Genomic DNA, 21,255 nt, shown 5'->3' with positions numbered 1-21,255 from the left:
TATATATATATATATATATATACATATATACATATATATATGTGTATATACACACACACACACACACACACACATTAGAGTATTCAACCTTTAGGGGGAAAAAAAGGAAATTTGATCTTCTGCTACAAAATGCATAAACGGTGAGGTTATTGTGCTAAGTGAAATAAGCTAGTCACAGAAGGACAAAAATACTGCATGATTCCAGTTATATGAGGTATCTAAAGTAGTCAAACTCATAGAAGCAGAGAATAAAATGGTGGTTGCCAGGGGCTTAGGTAGGAAGGGGAAATGGGGAGTTGATAATCAACAGTTTTAAAGTTTCAGTTATGCAAGATGAATAAATTCTAGAAGTCTACTGTATAACATTGTTCCTATATTTAACAATACTGTTTTGTACCCTCAAGAAAAATTTTAAGAGAGTGGACTTTATGTTAATTGTTCTTACCACAATTTTTTAAAAAAATAGATCTTCTGGGTGCCTGGGCAGCTCAATCAGTTAAGCATCCAACTTTGGCTCAGGTCATGATCTGTGCCCGCATCAGGCTTGTGCTAACAATGTAGAGTCTGCTAGGGATTCTCTCTCTCTCTCTCTCTCTCTCTCTCTCTCTCTCTCTCTCTCTCTTCCTCTCCCCCACTTGCACTCTCCATCTCTCTCGCTCTCTCAACATAAATAAACTTAATTTAAAAGAGAGAGAGAGAGAAAAATACATCTTCAAACAGACAATTTGCCCAAGCTGTATTTACTTACTCCTGAACCTAGACTCAGTAGGTGCACCTTGGCTACACAACCCTGGGACCCTAGATTTCCCTTTCCACAGCACTTTTCATACACTTGTGTCATGGATTGTTCAACTGTGGGTCTTCCTGTCTATAATATAAGCTCTCTAAGCACAGATCTCCTTGGTACTTACACAGTGCCTAGCCCAGAACAGATATTTGTGGAATAAGTATAACAATTTTTATAAAATTTTGTGGAATTAATTGAAACTGTCTTAAGTTCTTCTGTCATCGTGTAGGGTCAGACAGTCTGTACCAAGCCATTGTGTGGTCTTCATAAAATTCTCCATTAAAGACTACATTCCACTCTGAGTTGTCCACAGGCAGGTTTCTGTGCCAGATTCACTTTGATGGACAGCTGTGATAAAAGTGTGATGCCAGAAGTGGGTTAAACTAAATTAAGAAAACCATATCCCCAGCTCACTTCTGTTGGGGCAGGCTACTCATCACACTTGACAACTCTCAGCCCTGATTAAGAACAGCTGGACTGAGCTTCTTTGCACATTTTCCAGTTTTAGGGAATTGAGGAAGTTTCTTACCAGTTGTTGCAGGAAGGATTGGTAATCTCTTCTTGTGTGATCACCATCACCCCAACCCTCCCCCCCCCACAACCGTCCCCCCCCCCCCAGAGCTCTTTGTTCTTACTTCTGTTCGAACATTCAGACTATTTGATTGTCATTATTGCTTGTGTATCTGACTCTCTAGTCAAGCCTGATCTCTGTAAAGGGAGAGTCAAATTCATCATTTTAGTACCCATTTTTTCATTCATTTCAACATTTCTGAGTATCTGCTGATTGTCTTGGATTGAGCTAGAGACATGCCTAGTATGGTTTATTGATCACATAGTGGACCTTCAATAAACATGTGCTGCTATTAGTCTCTGTGTCTCTGTTGGTAGTATTCCCCAGTCCATTGCAAATCAAGGTTGGTACCTTTCAGAACAACAGTCTCTCCTGGTCTGCCCAAGGTGGCCTTACAACTAAATATAATGCAGTGATTTTTAAAGAATGAAAAAGAAGACCCTGTAGCAGAAACAACAAACTCCTTTCTGAAAATCTTCCTCTCCTTCTTCCTTAATAATGGAACCTGGATTTTTACTAGGGCACATTGCCACCTCTCTGAAAGACTGTTTTTCCCCAGACTCTTGAAGCTACATGTAGCCATGTGATTATATTGGCAAATGAAATGTAAACAAAAATTTTATGTCCATTTCTTTATTTTTTCCCTATTTATGTTGATTTTATTTTTTTAAAGTTTTTATTTTGAATTCCAGTTAGTTAACATACAGTGTTATATTAGTTTCAGGTGTACAATATAGTAATTCAACACTTCAATACATCACCCTGTGCTCATCACAAGTGCACTACTTAATCCCTATCACCTATTTAAAATTTTTTTAATGTTTATTTATTTATTTACTTATTTATTTATTTATTTATTTAAGGTGTGCACATGTGCACAGGGGTGAGGCAGAGAGAGAGGGAGAGAGAGAATCCCAAGCAGGCTCCGCACTGTCAGCACAGAGCCTGACACAGTGCTCAATCCCACAAACTGTGAGAGCATGACCTGAGTCGAAATCAGAGTCAGATGCTCAACCAACTGAGCCACCCAGATGCCCCCCATCACTTATTAAACTGATCCTTTCACCCACCTCCCCTCTGATAACCATTTATTTATTCTCTGATAACCCTTGATTTCTCTCTCTCTCTTATTTTTTTTCTTTGCTTGTTTTGTTTCTTAAATTCCACATGGAATTCCATACCATCATATGGTATTTGTCTTTCTCTGTCTGACTTATTTCACTTAGCATAATACTCTCTAGCTTCATCCATTTTGTTGCAAATGACAAGGTTTCACTCTTCTTTCTAGCTGAATAATATTCGTGTGTGTGTGTGTGTGTGTGTGTGTGTGTATCACATCTTCTTCATCCATTCATCAATTGATGGACACTTGGGCAGAAAATTTATTTGAAGAAATTATAGCTGAAAACTTCCCTAATTTGGCGAAGAAAACAGATATCCAGATCCAGGAGGCACAGAGAACTCCCATCAAAATCAACAAAAACAGACTTACACCAAGACATATGGTAATTAAATTTGTAAAGTATAGTGATAAAAAAAATTTCAAGATCTCTTTAAAGGGAATGAGCATTCCCTTCTTCACTCTTACCCAGCTACTACCTGGAATAAAGATATGATCATTGGAATTCTAGCAGCCTTTCTGGACCATGAGAAAGTCAAACTTTGGAAATAGTAGACTGGTGATCTGGAGGGAGCCTGGTTTCTGAGGACTTAGTGTAACTTTCTTGACAGCCCTGGATATGCCATGTCCATACTTTTTTCTATTAGATGAAAATAAACTTCTGTAATTGTTATAGCCATTGTTATTTTGGGTTTCTAAAAGGACAACACTCAGCCAGTAATAATGCTTGAATTCCACCTTTAGACCTTTCCTCTTTGACCTAAGAATTGTAAGTTTTTAAGTTAATGCAATTACAGAGACTTCCACTCAAGTCTGGAAGGTGCTCTGCAACCTGAAGTGTGTGCAAATGAGGAAAAAAATTCTGTAGATGGCAGAGGAGAAAAGAGAGACATACATTATGACAGGTTGACATCTAACTATTGCTGTAAATGTCATCCTGCTATACTTAGGACACCATCCTTCACCAGAACCACAAAGCTCTGCATGATCAGCACTCTGCCTTTTTCCAACATCCTCCCCTTGTTCACATAGCTCCAGCCACACTGACTCCCTTGCATATGTACTCTCGCGCAATCTCTCTCTCTCTCTCTCTCTCTCTCTCTCTCTCTCTCTCTCTCTCTCTTTCTCTCTCTCATGCACAATGCTTTAAACCCATTTCCACCTCAGGGATTTTGCACTGGATATCCCATAGCCTGGAATGCTCTTCCCTCAGATCTTCACGTGACTGGCTCCCCCTTGTAGTTCAGGCTTCAGGTTTACATGTCACCCTCCCACCAAGGGCTTTCTTGATGTGTAAAATAGCCCTGCATGATATTTTCTCATTTATGTATTTATTTATTGTCTATCTGCCACTCACACCAACTGAAGGGACATTTGACAAGTCACTTTATTTACTCTATTTGCCACTGTATCCCAGAACTTGAAACAGTGCACATGACTATTTGTTGGCCACTTGTTGATTGATTGAGCAAGACTGAACATGAAAAGCCTTCTCCCTGGAGCAGCTGTTGCTCTGCTTTCGCTCATCCCTACTTGGCTTGCTGTTTTAACACATCCTTTTCTACATCTCAAAAAAAGTATTATGTGCCAAAATGGAGCTATTTCTTTTAGGCCTAATTTGTATAAACCATTTTGTAACACCTAGTGGTACTTAGATACTAGCCTATATAGTTCTTTGGACTGTCTTAAATTATTTAAATGTCAGTAATAATCCATTTATAATATTTTTTTCTGAGACCAGTTTTTAAGGAGTGTGGGATAGATAGAATGTGAGAACCTTGGTTATCTAAGGGGAAGTAGCACCACCAAGGGGACAAAATACACAGAGGAGTCTGAGGTACATAAAGTTTCATTTAGAACCTATAGCTTCACATAGTCTATTAGTTGAGTTAAGGTTCAGCAGTATGTAACAGACCCCAAATACCAGTGGCCTAAAGAATTCTGAATTGTTATGATGGTTGTACTCTGCGGAGGCATTAGGGACCCAGCCTCCTCCTACCTTGTTTTTCTGCCATTCCTAGAGCATTGCCCTCCCTGCAAGGGTCAGAGAGGACTCACCACCAACTCAGACCTTGGAAGGAAGAAGAGGGTGGGGCAGGCGGCACTCCCTGCAGAATGCACACACTACCTCTGCTCACATCCCATTGGCTAGAACCTGGTCACATGGCCGTCCCCAGCTGCAAAGGAGGCTGGGAAGTGAATCTCTTTTTTGAGCAGCTGTATATCCAGACACAAATCAGGGGTTCCACTAAAATAGAAGGATAAAAGGAAGACTGAGGGATTACTGGCAGCTCAGCCCCACACAGTATGTCTTGGTTGGAAGGAGTTTTATGAACAGCCCACATAAGCAGGCTTATAAAAATGGTACATAAAATAAACCCATTCACATATTTCTACCAGTCCATGCTTTCCTGGGAAATCCAAGTGTGGCAAAATAAAGAAAAGCTAACTGCTTTTCCACTCCCCCAGCTTCTTACTGTTCACACATTGGTCAAATAAGGGAGCAGCACATTGTCAGGCTTTCTCCAGGTATTTCTGCATACAGAAGAGCAGGTGTGAAAGTCTGAATGTCCATTCATCCACAGACCCTAAAGTTACAGGTGAATGGAGAAGCAAGAATTAACAATCTAATGTTTTATTTTCAACACAATATGAAAGTTTAAAACTAATGTAAATATCAATCACTTTTGTGTTTTAAATGGTTAAATAAGATTTCCATCTTCCCCATTTTCTTCTGATCCCTGAACATCAGCACCACATGGCTGGTCTGGCCCCTTCCTTCATTCTGAGATGAAATGTTATTTTTCTTTCAGAGACATCCATATATTTTCTTCTTCTGTGATTTTAGAGCACAGTAAGAATAGGAGGTGCTTTGGGGGTGCCACAGGCCTGTGTGGCTCTTGTCTGGGAGTGAAAAAGCAGCTTAGTGAGGATGTGAAGATTGGGGGTGGGGGCGCAGGAACAAATACTGCTGTCGAGCTAAATGATCCTTTTCCTTCCTTGGGTCATCAACCAGGACAGCCTTGGTACATGCAAACAACAACACTGGATCCAGTCATGCCTCACACAATTTTAATAAATTCTGCACATCTCTCCCAGAGCTCAGTTCAGGTTAGGATGTGTGTGTTCCCATCTACCATAAGGGCACCAGACTGGCCAAAAATGTGCTTTTCTATTGACTTGCTACTTGACTCCCTTAATCTGCTGCAAGACACATTATACCTTTGTAGAACTCAGGGCAAAGGAGGGAGTCACTTAAGGCACCACAACAGCCACTGAAAACTGAAAACCCTTTCCTGGGATTCTCTAGACCCAACAAGCAGATGGTTAAGCAGCTGTCAAAATCAGCGTCAGCTGGAACGCAATGATCTCTTTTTTCTTTCAGCCTCCACATTTGTCAGGCAACTAGTCTGTGCCAGGCACTATGCCAAGCACTGCTGAGACTGCACAGGACAGATAGACCCAGTCCTGCCCTCAGGAAGCTTAACAATGGGATTTCAAAGTCAAACTCTACCCACTCCCACACCCATTCAATTCAAATTTGACTGAATCAAGACTAACCCTTTTGTTCTTGGTTACAACCCAGACCCAACATGCCTCTGAAACAGGCTGCTCTGTTCCCTGACCCCCCAAATGGTTGTCCTTCATGTAGTACAGTACTGAGAGGTTTCCCAGGATGCAAGACTTGTAGTAGTGCTAAAAGCAGAATGTCAGGGCAAACCAGGCTGAGTTGATCACCCTTCTTCAAAATGAAACATCACCTTGTAAAGAAGGAAAGTAGAAGTAAAAACTCAAAGCAGTTTCTCACCTGGACTACCTTACAACTCACACAAGCATGGCTTTCCTCCCACAATACCTGTGTTCACACAAACACAATGGAGTGCAATTTCATAAATTTTATTTGTCCAGATAAAATAGGCTCCTGGTGGTAGCTGTAGAACGATCACTTTCTCACAACAGGTCTAGCACACAGTCTGTCCTGGTGGCCTGAGCTACATATCTCCACCCCCAATTCCCCTTAGTGTTACTGTCACTCTACCTTCCACACCCACATTTTAGTCCCAGAGCCAGATCATTCTGGACCTCCAGATATTTGCTTATATGGCATCCTCTGCCTGTCCTGCCAGCTCTTCTTCAGACATCCACTTTGTTTCTGTCCCCACCTTTCCCTCTACCTCTGCCTCCATCACTGTGTCCACCATGCCCTGGGAGGTGCTAAGGGTCAGCGGTTAAGAGCACAGGGTGTGGGAGTCAGATACATGGAGTTTTCTATATTGCTTCTTTCCAGTGGGCAGTTGGGCAAATTAGACTCTTCAAGCCTCAATTTCCTCATCTTGACAATGGGAATTATAATATCTCCCTAACATGTAAGACAACACATCTGCATAGGGAGTGACACAGGTAAACCCTTAACTGATGTAAACACTCTAGTATATCCATTTGTTTACAAGCCTTTATTCTTTGGTTCTTATATTCCTAGTGCCTGGCACTGAGATGTTTGTTGAATGAATGAAGTGTACTAGAAAGATGAGGGTTTGACTTCTTCTAGAATTGGTCATTGAGAGCATTTTCTTGGCAATTTAGGGAAACTGTAGAAGTGACTGGTTGTGCCCTTGCAGCTCAGAGGGATGAGCTAACAAGGACATTCTGATGCTCCCTATATCTAAAAGTAAAGAGCAATTTGGAACATGTATAAGAAAGCCCTTCAAAATAGCCAATTCAACAGTTGCATTTCTAGGAATTTATGCTAAGGAAATTATCAGAGATTTATACAAACATTTACACAACTTTTAATCACAGGTTGTTAATAACAGTGTCTGTTGCTAATCAGAGTGAGAATTATAAATAGCCTAACTATCCATAGGGACTGGTGGTTAAATAAAAGCCCAGGAAGAGGAGCTATATAGCAGAGAGACTGAGAACACAGGTCCTGAAGCCAGATTCCCTTCTGTCCTGCCACTTATTAGCTATGCAATCCTGAACAAGCAATTAACATTTCTGTGCCTCTATATCCTCATCTGTAAAGTGGGGATAAAATGAGGAATATAGACTTTTGATACAGGTTAGCTCTATGATTATTTTCCTACCATGGAAAGTCATATTGTAAAAGTTTAATGAGATAAAATTTTCACAAATATATAATTAATTTTTCTAAAACGGGATACAAAAGCATATGTTGAACATAGCACTAATTTTAAGTTCTAAAATGTCGCTTTTAGAACTAGGGTAATGTATATGGCAACCAACAATGGTTATCTCTGGGTGGCAGAGTTACAAGAAACTTTTTTCTTTTAGTGCTTTTCTGTGTTTTCTGTTTTCTACAATAAATAGCTTCTGGCTACATTCATGCTAAAATGGTAAGGTGGGTAGAATCTTGAGCTGAAATCTTGAGCTGGGGAAGAGTACCTTAGTCCTGGTCCCTGCTCCACCTCCAGCTGGCTGGGAATCTAGGCAAATTCCTTCCCCTCACATATGAAACAACAGGATTGGCTAGAAGCAGACCTCTGGAAGTCCTCTCCAGCTCCAAGCTCCTCTGAAGCACATGGTTCCTAGGCAGAGACATGCCGGACGCTTGCCAGAGAGGCTGAATACAGAGCAAGCTGAAAAAAAAGTTACTTTTAATTAAATGAAATGAAAGCCAGTTTCCTTACAAAGACGAATTCTGGCCGCCTACTACCTCTATTAGGCATACGTAAAGGCCTGTGATGAGCTGGCCCCCCTAACCTAAGTGTCCTGGAGCTGGCAGGCACAAACTCGGCGAGATTACAGGGGCTACAAGAGGCCAGCTTCTTGAAAATATTCCTTCTATCAGTTTCTCAAGTATCTTAAATCCCTGCTCTCAATCTTTTATCTGCAAAAAGCTCTGTTAAAATATCGATTTTTTTTTCTATTATTCTTATCCAGTCATATTTATCTTGCTTCCCTTGGTGATGGACATTTTTCTGGACACTGCAACATAGAAGTGTTTGAGGTTCTGCCTCTGATCCAAGGAACTTATAGTAGGAAAGGAGGTAGAGGCAAGAAAATAAGCAATAGTAGCCCCTGTGAAGCAGGAGGAGCACTAGGGAAGCTGATAGGAGGGTGAGGAGAGTGGATCAGAAAGTCTTCCTGGAGACATAAGTCTAACCTAACAACAAAAGGCAGTCCAGGTAGGCTCATTCCTCCCCTTAGATCAGAAACACCTGAAATTTCTCTAACATCAAGTGAAATGGGAAGATTTTGGTATAGTAAGCTGTGATAATAATCACAGTGGCCACTGTGAGAACAATACAAAAAGACACACTCAAAAACACAATAAAACCAAATAAACATGGAATATGTAAAAAATTCAAGTAATCACAGGGAAGAAAGAAAGGGAAAACAGAAACAAGAACCACAGAAAACAGATAACAAATAATAAAACGGCAAATTTAAGTGCTAACATGTCAATGATTACTTTAAATGTAGATAATCTAAATGCACCAATGAAAATAGATTGGCAAAGTGGATAAAAAGTCATGACCCAAGTATATACAGCTGAGAAGAAACTTACTTTAAATTCATTGTAGGAGGAAACAAAGTTGAGAGTGTGGAAGGGACTTGCTTTGAGTCACAGAACCAGTTGGTGGCAGAGCAGGGACTAGGATCTAGGTCTCTGTTGCCCCTGCCCCCCACCCCAAGCTCAGAGTCCCTGCTCAGTTCACCTAGTTGTCCCTCTTGTCTTTATTCTTGAGGCACACTTCTCATGGCATGTCGGGTAGGCGGTGGGAGTGGTCCTTTACCTTTAATTAGAATTGAAGTAGACGAATGTCACACTGAATGACTTGGCTGCAGCTCCCTAGGATCATCCTGGAGTATTCCTGCCTAGAAATATTTTTCTCACTGGTATCATACTGCTGTGTTGGATCCACACCCTTCCTCAGTCCATAACTCTGCCCCCGTAATCCCTTAGACCACTTCAAGGGTGACAGTCCTCACATGACAGGCTTCAAATTGAAACAGCTGACCATCTTTCTGCCTCATTGTGTGATGTTGACATGGTGTCACCACCAGCCCTCTATAGTCTATGGGTTGCAGAGGAGATGTGGAACTCTGATTTCCTGGAACTATCCTTCCTGTATGGCTACAGGTGGAGTCTTGCCAATGAGATGAAATAGAGGTGAAAGAGGCATTCTCAGGAGGAAGTGGTAGGCAGCCAGCGAGTGTGAGGTCCACAGAAGCTTCCAGGTGAATATCACATGCCTAAAAGTGTAGGCAGTAGACCTAGTAGGTGGCTAAGAAGGTTGGCAGGAACTTTCTGGAGTTTTTTGGGGGACACTTAGAAACTTCCAGTTGAGCTCCTGAGAGGCTCTGGCTGCAGAGGTGCAGTCTGAGACCTTTAAGAGTGGTTTCACTGTCCTTTGCTCTTCTAACTTTTACAGTGATTGTAAAAGCCCCGGTTCTGTGTTAAAACTCATCATTTTGCATCTGTGGCTTCTGCTTTCCTGAACTGTGGACTTACTGGTTCCATTCACTAAACATTTCTGTATTTCTTCCTTCTGGGCTCAAGGAAGTATTGCATGGCCATGCAATTTGTGTTGCCCATTCAAATGTGAGGGAAAGGGTATATGAACATTCTAAGAAGCTCTAAGAGGAACTGCAGAGTTCACCATGTGCCTTTCCCTCTACATGCCCTGATGGAGTCTATGTCATCCACACCTACACCTCTGATCATCACTGGACATGTAACACAAGTGAGAAGTAAATGTGACATGTCACTGAGATGTGATCGCAACATAACTTTGCCTATCCTGACTGATACAGAAACAATAAATACAGAGCTAGGCCAAGACCTTAGTGCAGACATTTCACTTCACTGTGTGGTTATTATACTGTTTGAAGATGGCATATAATTTAAATTACAGCTTGAATGAAAAAACTGAAAGAGAATTTGTATGTCTGCTAAAAACAGCAGCAACAAAAGCAAAAACACCACAATTTCTCAACTGTCTATATTTGGAAGATTGGAGGTTTCAGATTTGTGAACTTTTTTTCTTCTTTCATTCAAAAAGTATTTCTTATGCAACACTTGTGAGTCAAATCCAAGAGTAGATACAAGAAATAGAAAGATAAATAAGATATAGCTCCTGTTTGGGGCACCTGGGTGGCTCAGTCAGTTAAGCGTCTGACTTCAGCTCATGTGATGATCCATGAGTTTGAGCCCCACATTGGGCTCTGTGCTCACAGCTCAGGGCCTGGAGTCTGCTTCGGTCAGTGTCTCCCTCTCTCTCCCTGCCCCTCCTCTGCTCACACTCTGTCTCTGTCTCTGCCTCTGTCTCTCTCTCAAAAATAAATATACATCATCTGCAGATGGTGTATAACCAAGGCACAGACAATATGATTAAGGGGAAGACATAATATTTATTCATTTCTCCAGATCTATTATACACTAGCTCTAGGTGAGCCATTTTACGTACTTTATCTCATTTGATCTTTAACATAACCCTATTAATGGGAGTTATGATTAGATTTGAGGTATTAGACTTGAGGCTAAGAGAGGGTAGGAAACTCATCTAAAATTACCCAGCTGGTGAATGTCAGAATTCAAGCACAGATTGGCATACCTACAAAGCCTAAGTTCTTTCCAACACTCATGGCATGGTAAGTGTTAGAACAGAGACATGGCCATGGTGCCAAAGGAGCCAAGACTGGATCTGTTGCTGTTCTGTGTTTTAGATAATGTCAGATCAAAACACTCTTCCCCCAAACCAGTTACAAATAAGCTTGGTACAAGAGAAAAGCTTTGCTCCTTAGGATTCCCAGATGTTCCCAACCCTTTAGAGATGGTTACCTAGGATACCAGTTCCTCCCCCAGGGACAAGTGTGTCTAGCAGGAAGGAAGGATACAGAGAGTGGCCCATACTCCTGAGCAAGTCCAAAGAGCATCTTGTCTGTATTATGCCTACTAGTGCTCCAAGGCAGTGAGAAAAGGGTTATCCTCATTTGTAGTTGAGGAGCGCTTGCCTAAGACCAGTTAAATGACCTGTGCCTGGACCTCTGCCCCCAGACTTGAACCAGGAACTGCTCAAAATAAAGTTTCTATCATGGTTTATACAAAGTACAGAGGGTCCTTTGCTGGGCTTCTGGGTCCTCTTGGATCTTTCAGGCATTATCTGTTGGTGTTTAGGTAAAGAATCAGAAACGGTCATCAATTTCCCCCAGAGAAAGAGCCACAAGGCTCATGACTTTCCTTTGCAAGTCCTTGGGATAAATTAGTGAGTTTTAATGCCCACGTGTTACATGGTCCAGACGAAGGAGGGCAGCCTCCAAGACTTATTTAAGGTCAAAAGAGAGAGGGAAGCTTGTGTTGTGGAAAAACCTGTTTATGCCTAGCTTGTAATCAACTTTTAGGGTCCTTTGTAATGAAAAGGCAGCCTTTCAGATATTTGGTGTATGATTTTTGTGGCATGATTCCAATGTCAGTAGATTTGCTTAGCAATTCTACCATATTTGCTTCTATTTTCTGTTTGTCAAGAAGCTGAAGAGGAGGAGAGTTTCCTCTATTGACCCTAGGGATTTTCGATTTTCTGTTTGTCAAGAAGCTGAAGAGGAGGAGAGTCTCCTCTACTGACCCTAGGGATTTCTCCAGAGATAGTTTGGCAGCCACTTTTATTCAAAGGTTGTCAATTGATTTTAAAACAAAACAAACAAAAAATAAAACCTAGTTTGTTAACATTTAGTAATCCCCAGTCTTCATTCCCAAGAGTAGCCTCCATTTATTTTTCTTGTTCTGGTTTTATGCTTTTTCTATTTTTACTATGCCCTGTGAAAATAAAACATGCTGGAATTTTAACAAGATATCAGTTTCCAGTATATAATATTGGTGCGAAGTTATACTTCATATTTCTTTGTATTTTCTCTTGATTTTTCTCATATCTCTTATAGCACCATATGGGCTGCATTTATTACCTATTCTGTCTGTTGTCTCTGACTGAATTTTTAATTCATAATCAGCAAGCTCTGCAAAAAAAAAATTGTCAAGTTATAAAAGTTGTTTTACTCAAGTCTATTTCAATTTAGTTAAGTATCATCCTTTCCAGTTTTCTCAGATATTCTCATCTAGGAATTATAAGAAAGGACTAAATGGAGTATAATTTTATATTTGTGAGTACATACCGTGTGCTAGTCACTCACTGTAGCAATAAAGATGCTTTCAATTGCAATAATAAAAAAACTCGACTCTAAATGGCATAAACAATAAAGAAAGTTTACTATCCTGAATCTTAGAAGTCCTAAGGTAGGGTAACTCCAAGTTGGCCAATTCAGGGACTCAATGACATCAATGACATTCTCCCTCTTTGCCCTCCTCCACCCCTTGCAGTCATAATATAACTGGCTTATTCTCAAGAGGACAACACCCAATAGAAGAAGAGATTGATTCTTCCTCTGAAGCTATTCCTATAAACAAGGAAACCTCTCCAACAATATTCTAAGGAAATATTCCCTCATATTACATTTGGCCACAATTCACTTCCAAGCCTAAACCCACCACCAGCAAGAGGAGTGGGACTAGCTACTTAGGTTTGGGATGGTTCTAGCCTCCTAACAGCAAAAGATTCTCAGCTAAACCAGGAGGAAAGGAAATGGATGTGAATGAACAATCAGAAAGGACTGCTACACAACCTATTTCACCTAGTCCCCACAACAACCCTATGAGATAGCTATTGTCATCCCCATTTTAGAGATAGGAAACTGAAGCCTAGGAATTTCAAATCCTTTGCCTGATTATCCATACATAGAATATAATAGACCCAGTCAGTATTCAAGAATTGTTCTCCCAATGAATTCAAACTCCTTTGAAACCATTTCATATTCCCACTTGGGGGTTACAATGTTTTTGATAATTAAGAGAAAGTTAGGTACTCACCAGGTGGAAAGCTCACGGCACAAACCCTACAAAACTTTAGAGTTGGGAAGGATTTTTCATATTCCACCTACAGCATTCAAACAAGTGGTTTAGAGCATGCACCCTGTGTGAACTGCCATATTGGGAGCTGTTAGATATACCATGATGAGTAAGATGTAGCTTCTACCACTAGGACTCATAGCCTGATAGGAAGGAGAAAGGTATACAAATAACAATACCATATAATAGAATATGGTGAGTGTCAAGAGAGAAGTACCCAAAAGCATTAGGGGAGTGTTCAAAAAAAAAAAAAAAAAGAAAAAGAAGAAAGAAATGTTGACCATAAAAGGTTGGGCTCTGGCAAGGTACCTTGGAGATGACATTTCAATAAGCAAGGATGGGTGGAAGGAGGTGGATCCCAGGATTGGAGCCCTGTGCTGGAGCAGTAAACCACAGGCCATGTGGAGAAAACATCAGAAGTTAAATTTGGTTAGAGGATAGGAAACAAATTACCTTGTAAAGCAAGGCTTGATCTTGAACTGAAGAACTTATTTTTGGTTTATAGAATTGAGAAAAAAAATGAAGATTTTTGATCAGGTGTGGCATGATCAAAATTGCCTCTTATAAAGACTAAACTGTCAATAGTGCATATAGTAGGATGCTTTGCGGATAATTCTTGGTGTGCAAGCAATAGAAAACCAAACTCAACATGGCCTGTCAACAAGAAAATTTATTATGTCATTTAAAAGATGCCTGGAAAGTTGGGTTGTTCCAGGGTTGGTTATTTCAGCAGCAGCTTTCCAACCTGCTTCCCTGCCATTCTCAGGATATCAACATTGTACTCAGTGGGGCTCCCCTTGAGAAAGGGGCTTCTGCAGTTTGCAATCATATACAATAACATCCAGAAGAAGAAGAGACAATCCCTTCTTGCTGTCCTTCTCAGGAAAGAGGGAACTTGCAGAAGTCTTTCTCTTACATCTCCTGATAAGGAAAATGGGACCACCATGACTGGCTTTACCCAATTATTAAATCCCCCTGAGAGGAGCACCTGGGTGGCCCAGCTGGTTAACCATCCATCTTCGATTCAGGTCATGATCTCCCAGTTTGTGGGTTCGAGCCCCACGTCGGGCTCTGTGCTGACAGCTCAGAGCCTGGAGCCTGGTTCAGATTCTATGTCTCCCTCTCTCTCTGTACCTTTTCAGCTCACAGTCTGTCTTTCTCTCTCTCTCTCAAAAATAAATAAAACAAAATTTTTTTTAAAAAATCCCCCTGAGAAATGATGAAAGGTGACTCTCCCAACAAAATTAGGAATCTGTAAATATGGAAGAAGGGAGGGATGGATGCTGGTGAGACAATAAATGGGGCCTAATACATGTTCCATAAAGGAGGAATCTGAAGCTTAAGACCAGCTGGAAGGCTATGACACCATTCTAGCTAGAAATAATTGCTTAATCTGAGATCACTTCTATAGAAGTGGGAAAGTCCTATTGTTGTATGACATATGATCCCTGGATTTATAATATTCTCTGCTTGATTGTCCCCAGAGATAGAGACCTCTCAACCTCCTGAGGCTACCACATTCCATTATTTAACACCCATTGGTGTTGAGCCAAAACCCTGGCTCTTTTTCATAGGGATGGTTTCTAAGCCAAGAATTCCCCATACTGTATTTATGCAACTGAGGCCTTTTTTTGTTTATCTTGAATCATCTTTACTTCTCTCTCCATAAATGTAGTATTGTTGGTTTCAGTACAACATTCCATCCTGATCTTTCAACAACCATTTATTAACTCTCCATTGTATACAGGTATTATAGTAGGCACTAGGGATAGACAGATGACTAAGGAGCTCACATCTTAGTGGGGATATGGACACATGGACAAGTAATTACAAACCTAGTGTGACAATGCTATGATATGAAGCAGGGTTACACAAAGCATGGACTCCAGAATGCCTACCTCAGAATCCTATGGGCACTTATTAAAAGCATGGAATCCTGCCTTCTCCAATGTACTAGGAGTTGAATCTAAACAGCATCATTTAAAACAGTATTCTGGTTGATTCTCATGGACATTATGCTGAACACCTACTAAGATATTGCATGAATAGGGAGGCACAAAGGGAGGACTGAAACTTCTGGGACTCTTTGAATAGTGAGTCTGTCTTCCAACAATGACTCATCTTTCCTGGCTTATGGCATTTGCAAAAAGGATAAACAAACTTTCACACCTTCTCTCAAGTCCCTGAGGAGAACGTTGACTAGGACAGACCTGCAACAAGCCCCTCTAGATGTCATAGAGCCATAAATCAACACTCTCCAGTGGAGTGGTCCACCAGCAATGAATCCACTTACCTGTACTGTTATTCAGACTACAATTTACCATTTTATTGCAAAGGGAGCCATAGGAAACAGTGTCCAATATCCGAAGCCAAGATTGATGTCACCCATGATATTCCACTGCTCTTTGTGCCTCAGACACTCTGCTTTTGATTCTATGAAAAAGAACCTTCTATTGGATTTTCCCTGACCCTCCTTGACACTTCTTGGTTAAGTAGAGACTCTGACTAATACAAGAAAATTAATTTCTGTGGCTTTCACATTGGAGATTGGGCTGGGAAGATGAGAAGCCAGTATTTGGGCTAACAAAAAACTATTTAAACTAAAGAGAACCAATATTGCTGCTCTCCTGATCCATCCACCAACTGTCACCAGAACAACCACATCAGCTCTTAACAGGTCTCAATGCATCCACCCTCACTCCTACAGTCAATTCTCCATCAGCACTCAGAAAGTGTCCTGTGTGAAGTCCTCCAATAACTTCCATTGCAAGCATTGAAAAAAGCCAGCCATCTCGAGATGACCTTCTGGGTTCATCTGGTCTCTGGTGATGCTCTGACCTCATTTCTGGCCACTGTCCTCATCAGTCACTAGGCTCTAGCCACACTGACCTCTCTGCACTTTCATCTCAGGGCCTTTGTAGTCTTCACGGCCCCACTTAGAACGTGCTCCCCCATATCTTGGCATGGCCACTGCCTCCTTATTGCTCACATGTACATGTATTTTGGAGACATGTGGAAACTCTCTCTAGAATTTGTTAATAAGATGACTTGCTGATGATATATGGCTGGAGGGGCCATCCACTTTCCTGTTCAAACGTAGTTATTCAAGAGTGAAAGGAAGACCTCTTTATATCAGGCCACATCAGTAAACCAGGACTATCCAAAACAGAGGTATATGGCCACCCTAAATTATAGATAGTTATGACTACAATGCCTTTCTTCTCTACTAGATGATAAACCACATGAGAGCCAGGGGGAAGAACAGTGTTTGTCACATGATAGATACACAAGAAATATTTTCAATGAATTGAATGAATAATGAATAAATAATAGGTTGTAGTTGTTATATTTACTTAATGGGAAAACTAGCTTTAGCCATCCAGGCCACAGAGCCAGCATAGGAATACCGCATTGAATTGCTGATCCAGTGAAGACCACAGTAGTTTGCTTCCATTTTAGATTCAAAGGGACTATCTATAGTTTCTTGTAGTTACTAGCAATCTCGGAAATGTATCAATTCCACAGAAGTCCTCCTCAGAAGCAGATTATTTCCCATGTGGCTAGAACTTTCCAGTTCACAAAGCCCCCACAAGTATTTTCATGGCCATCCTATGATATGAATGTGGTGTTTTCACCCCTGTGCTACAGATGAGGAAACCTAGTCAAAGGAAGCTTACTGACCTGGACTGAGGAGGCATCAGGAGGCATTGTCAGTGCCCTCTCACATTCACATCATCCCGGCCAAGTTCTCCCACACGTAGCCAGGCCTTCTACTGCGAGAATCTCTAGCTGTCTGCCTGAGGACTACCCCAGGCCTCCCTCAGCCAATAGGACAGGAGTTGATGCAAGTGCCTCCAGCTTGAGGAGAGCACTTGTTGGGATAAGCACTGGGTATTGTATGGAAACCAATTTAACAATAAATTATATTTTTTTAAAAAAAGAAATGGCATAATAATTTCATGAAGAAACTATTAAAAAAAAAAAAAAAGAATACTCCCAGCTTCCAAATGGGGACAATTCCAAAGTGTGCTCTGTACTGCCTCCCAGAGGCTTCAGGTAGACTGAAATCCAGTTCCCCCACAGTGTGAATTGCTAATCAAAACACCTTGTCTTGATTAAAAACAAAAACAAACACAAAAAATAACAAGTGTTGGCAAGGGTATAGAGAAATTGGGACACTTGTGCATGGCTGGTGGGAATGTAAAATTGTGTAGCCAGGGTGGAACACAGTATGGCAGCTCCTCAATAAGTTAAGCATATAGTTATCAAGTGATTCAGCAGTCCCACTTCTGGGTTTGTACCCAAAAGAAGTGAAAAGCAAAGGCCCCAAAAGATACCTGTACACCCATATTCATAGCAGCATTATTCCAGCTAAGACATGGAAGCAATCCAAATGTCCTTCACCAGGCAAATGGATGGACAAAATGTGGCGTATACATACAATGGAGTATTATGCAGCCTTAAAAAGGAAAGAAATTCTGACACACGCTACAACTTGGATGAGAATTGTAGATATTATGCTAAGTGAAATAAATCAAATGCAAAATGACAGATGCTGTATGGTTCCACTTACATGAGGAACCTAGAATAATCAAAATCATGGAGACAAAAAGAATAGTGGCGCTGAGGTGGGAGGGGGCGTTATTTAGGTTAAACAATATTGTTTAGCTAGGTATGGAGTTTCATGTCAGGACATAGAAGATGTTGTGGATAGTGGTGATGAATTCACAACAATGTGAATGAATACACTCACCACCCCTGAATTGTACACTCAAAAAGAGTTAAAATGGTTAAATTTTATGTTAGGTACATTTTACAATTAAAAAAAACAAAACAAGGGAAAAATATACTTTGTATTGGCTGCCTTCCCTAGTTCACTCATTTCCCACATAAAGTATTGCACTCAAACCCTGATCTCAGTGTCTGCTTTCCAGGGAAGCCAACCTATGACAAGGTTCATAAACTACAGAGCTAGGAGGTGAACCCTAATCATCAGACCCAAGTCTTCAGTCATCAACTCCATGCTTTTTAGCTGTCTCCGGTGCAGCATCCATAAAATAAACTTTATCAGCTAGAAGTCAGCATTTCAAGATTTTGCCTTGACAGTCCTTATTCTTTGTGGCCCTGTTGACTAATTGCAAAATAAATCTCTTTGTGTAGTAGAAAGGAAAGATGTAACATATGCATCTTATTACTAGAACCTAGTTCGTGTCACCATAGAACTCCATCTGACCCTTTGTCTGCAGTTGGCTATTTTTTCTGAAGTCCACAAGGAAGAAAAGGATGTTGAAAAGGTTCAGAGAGAAGAATTTTATCCAAGCTGTATATGGATTCTGAATTTTGTTTCTTAAATTTATTTCAGAAGTATTTAAATTCCAAGCATTTAAAATCTATCTCCAGGCTTCCTTCAGAGAAATACAGTATCTGTTAGTTTCTCCCCGTAGGTTAGGCAGTTCCTGGATGGCCATTTCTACCTGTATGACTTCTGATGAACACTGATAAAAGCCTGGAGAAAAAGTATCACTCATTCAGTCTCATGGGTTCTGACTGAGAATGGCAATGTGCAAACTACACCTTCTCTCTACGACCCTTGGAATCCTCTGTGGTAGCACAGATTGACGATTTTGAGATTTTAAATCTGTGGTCTTTGAATCATGAGTACCAACCCATGAGTAAATGATTACACCATTTCTTTCAGTGAAATGGAAGAAAATAGAAGGAAAGCATCAGGGCATACAGTGATGTAACCATTTGATGAAACTTGCCTTATTTGTGTGTTCGTGTGTGTGTGTGTGTGTGTGTGTGTGTGTGTGTGTGTGTTGTAATTGGATTGTTTTGTAAAATGCATATCTTATTGTAGGTTTGGGTGTGTGTGTGGGGGGGGGGGAAGAACTGAAAGCCACTGTTAAAAGGTAAGACTTTTAGCTCCATCAAGAGAATTTTCTGCATCATTTACTCTGAGTATCAAGTATTTTCACCTGTCTCCAGATACCTTTGCTTTCTCCCCACTTTGTTGGCTCTACATTGCCATCATTCCCTTCTAAAATATGCAAAATATGAGAGCATAACTGTGCTCCAACTGCCCTTCCCAGCTTTCCTAGATTGTGTCCACCTCTAACACAATGAGTCATTGACTCAAAAAGCAGCCTATTATTTCAGCCATGCATATAAACAAACATCACTAACAAGACTCAACTCACTGGTTCAGTGTTTTCATTTTTCAGTCATTTGTTTGGCAAGATGTTGACATAGCCACAAACCCCTGCCGCTGAGTAAATGAACTGGGAGGTCAAATTAAATATGCCATCAACAATAATCTATTTAAATGAGACATCGTACTGAGATGAGTCTCCTCACCTCTCAGAAAACTTACAAGTTCATTCTCCTATAAATGTTGAATAAAACTCAAACACTTAAAGGCCATAACCCAGAGAACTGGGACCCATGTTGAGGTTGGCCACTTGCAATACCGTTTCTTTGAAAAACAAGCTTTTAAAAACTACTCTTCCTTCAAGAGGTCGTGTGGCACTTAGCAACCCCCTTGTCCAACCCCCTTGTCTCCTATCTTACTTACCCTCTTCTGAGCCCCTTCACAACCCACCTCTTTCTTCTCTAGGTTAAAATAATGACTGTGCTGAGTAGTGTCTGCCCCCTACAAAGTAAAGTGCACATTAAGTTGCTCAGTGTGATTTCAAAGTAAGATCATCAATTTGGACCTGACTTCAGCCCAGCTCGTGTCTCAACACTGACCAAATCAACCAGCTAACAGTGGTGTTTGTTTTAACTTAGGGCATTGTGGTCACAGTCGTTGGTGTAATACAATTCCAAAGGGAAGTAAAGGCTGGAAGGTGGGGTGGGGAATGGGGGATGGGATGCTGTTCCATCATTCTAGAGACTCTACTATAGCAGTCTTTATAGTGTTATAATTATTGAACACTGTCACAATCCCCGCACTATCTTTGAACTCCTTGAAGGCAGACATGGTCTTTTACTTTAGCAACTGTGCATACAGCAGGTGAGTATTCTCCTTGGCTGTGAATATCCTATCATTCCCTTAATCCTGAGAAGATTGAGGCCCTCTGCCACAGACTCTCAGCTTCCTCCCCTTCTACCTCAAAAGACATCCGTATCTTTAAAACTGTCACCTTATCACCTTGACAACCACCTGCATTTAATGGCCTTAAGTGCCCATCTCTCCCCTGACTGCATTCTCAAAAATCAGACATATTCTACAAACTTTTTCCAATCATCTCTGCACAGTACTCTTCCCACTGAACCCCCTGGTGTTATTTTAACATCATTGAATACTCCTCCTCCTTAAAACTCCAGCTCTTTGTCTCTGAAGCACTTGGCTCTCTGGATTCCCCTCCTTCCTCTGGAAATGCTTCTTTCTCCTTCCCTGGCTCCTTCTCTGCTTTTGCCTATGACATAGGCATTTTTCAGGTTCTCTTTTGGACATTGTTTATCTTCCCCTCCCCCCACCCCCATACTCATTTCATACTCATTTCCATAGTCTAGAGCAGAGGTCAGGAGCCTCCATCCCTCTGGCCAAATTTCACCCTCTCTTGCCCTTCCCTCAACTCCCACTCCAACTCTAGTTTTTTAAATAAAGTTTTATTGGGACATAGACACATCTGACTCATTTACATATTGTTTAGGCTGCTTCTTCATTACAATGACAGAGATGCTACAGTGACCCTATGGTTCACAAGCCTACAATATTTACTCTCTGGTCCTTTACTGAAAAACCTTGGCAACACATGCTCTAGACTCTGAACAATGTCCAGATCCACTTTGCTCACTGGTCTTTACTCATGCTCTCCAGACTCATATTTCAGTTGACTGCTGGACCT

General features: G+C 40.9%; 1 long non-coding RNA gene across 3 annotated transcripts in view; it reads right to left on the bottom strand.

Moving 5' to 3' along the window:
* The window catches only part of LOC122237289, a 37,035-nt gene that overhangs the window by 15,481 nt on the left and 299 nt on the right, over nt 1-21,255 (bottom strand). The window contains exons 1-3 of one of the 3 annotated variants that reach the window (XR_006215655.1): nt 12,406-12,451; nt 7,885-8,078; nt 4,869-5,066 (exon numbers count right to left, since the gene is read on the bottom strand). This is a non-coding gene — a long non-coding RNA (uncharacterized LOC122237289). Of the gene's footprint in view, nt 1-4,868; nt 5,067-7,884; nt 8,079-12,405; nt 12,452-21,255 lie in introns of those variants that run through there. The other 2 variants (XR_006215656.1, XR_006215658.1) reach the window with 2 other exon arrangements.

Source organism: Panthera tigris, chromosome A3 (genome assembly GCF_018350195.1).
Source record: "Panthera tigris isolate Pti1 chromosome A3, P.tigris_Pti1_mat1.1, whole genome shotgun sequence".
Lineage (NCBI taxonomy): Eukaryota > Metazoa > Chordata > Mammalia > Carnivora > Felidae > Panthera > Panthera tigris.
Note: the sequence above shows the minus strand (reverse complement) of the source record. Positions and strands in the feature narration are given on the sequence as shown.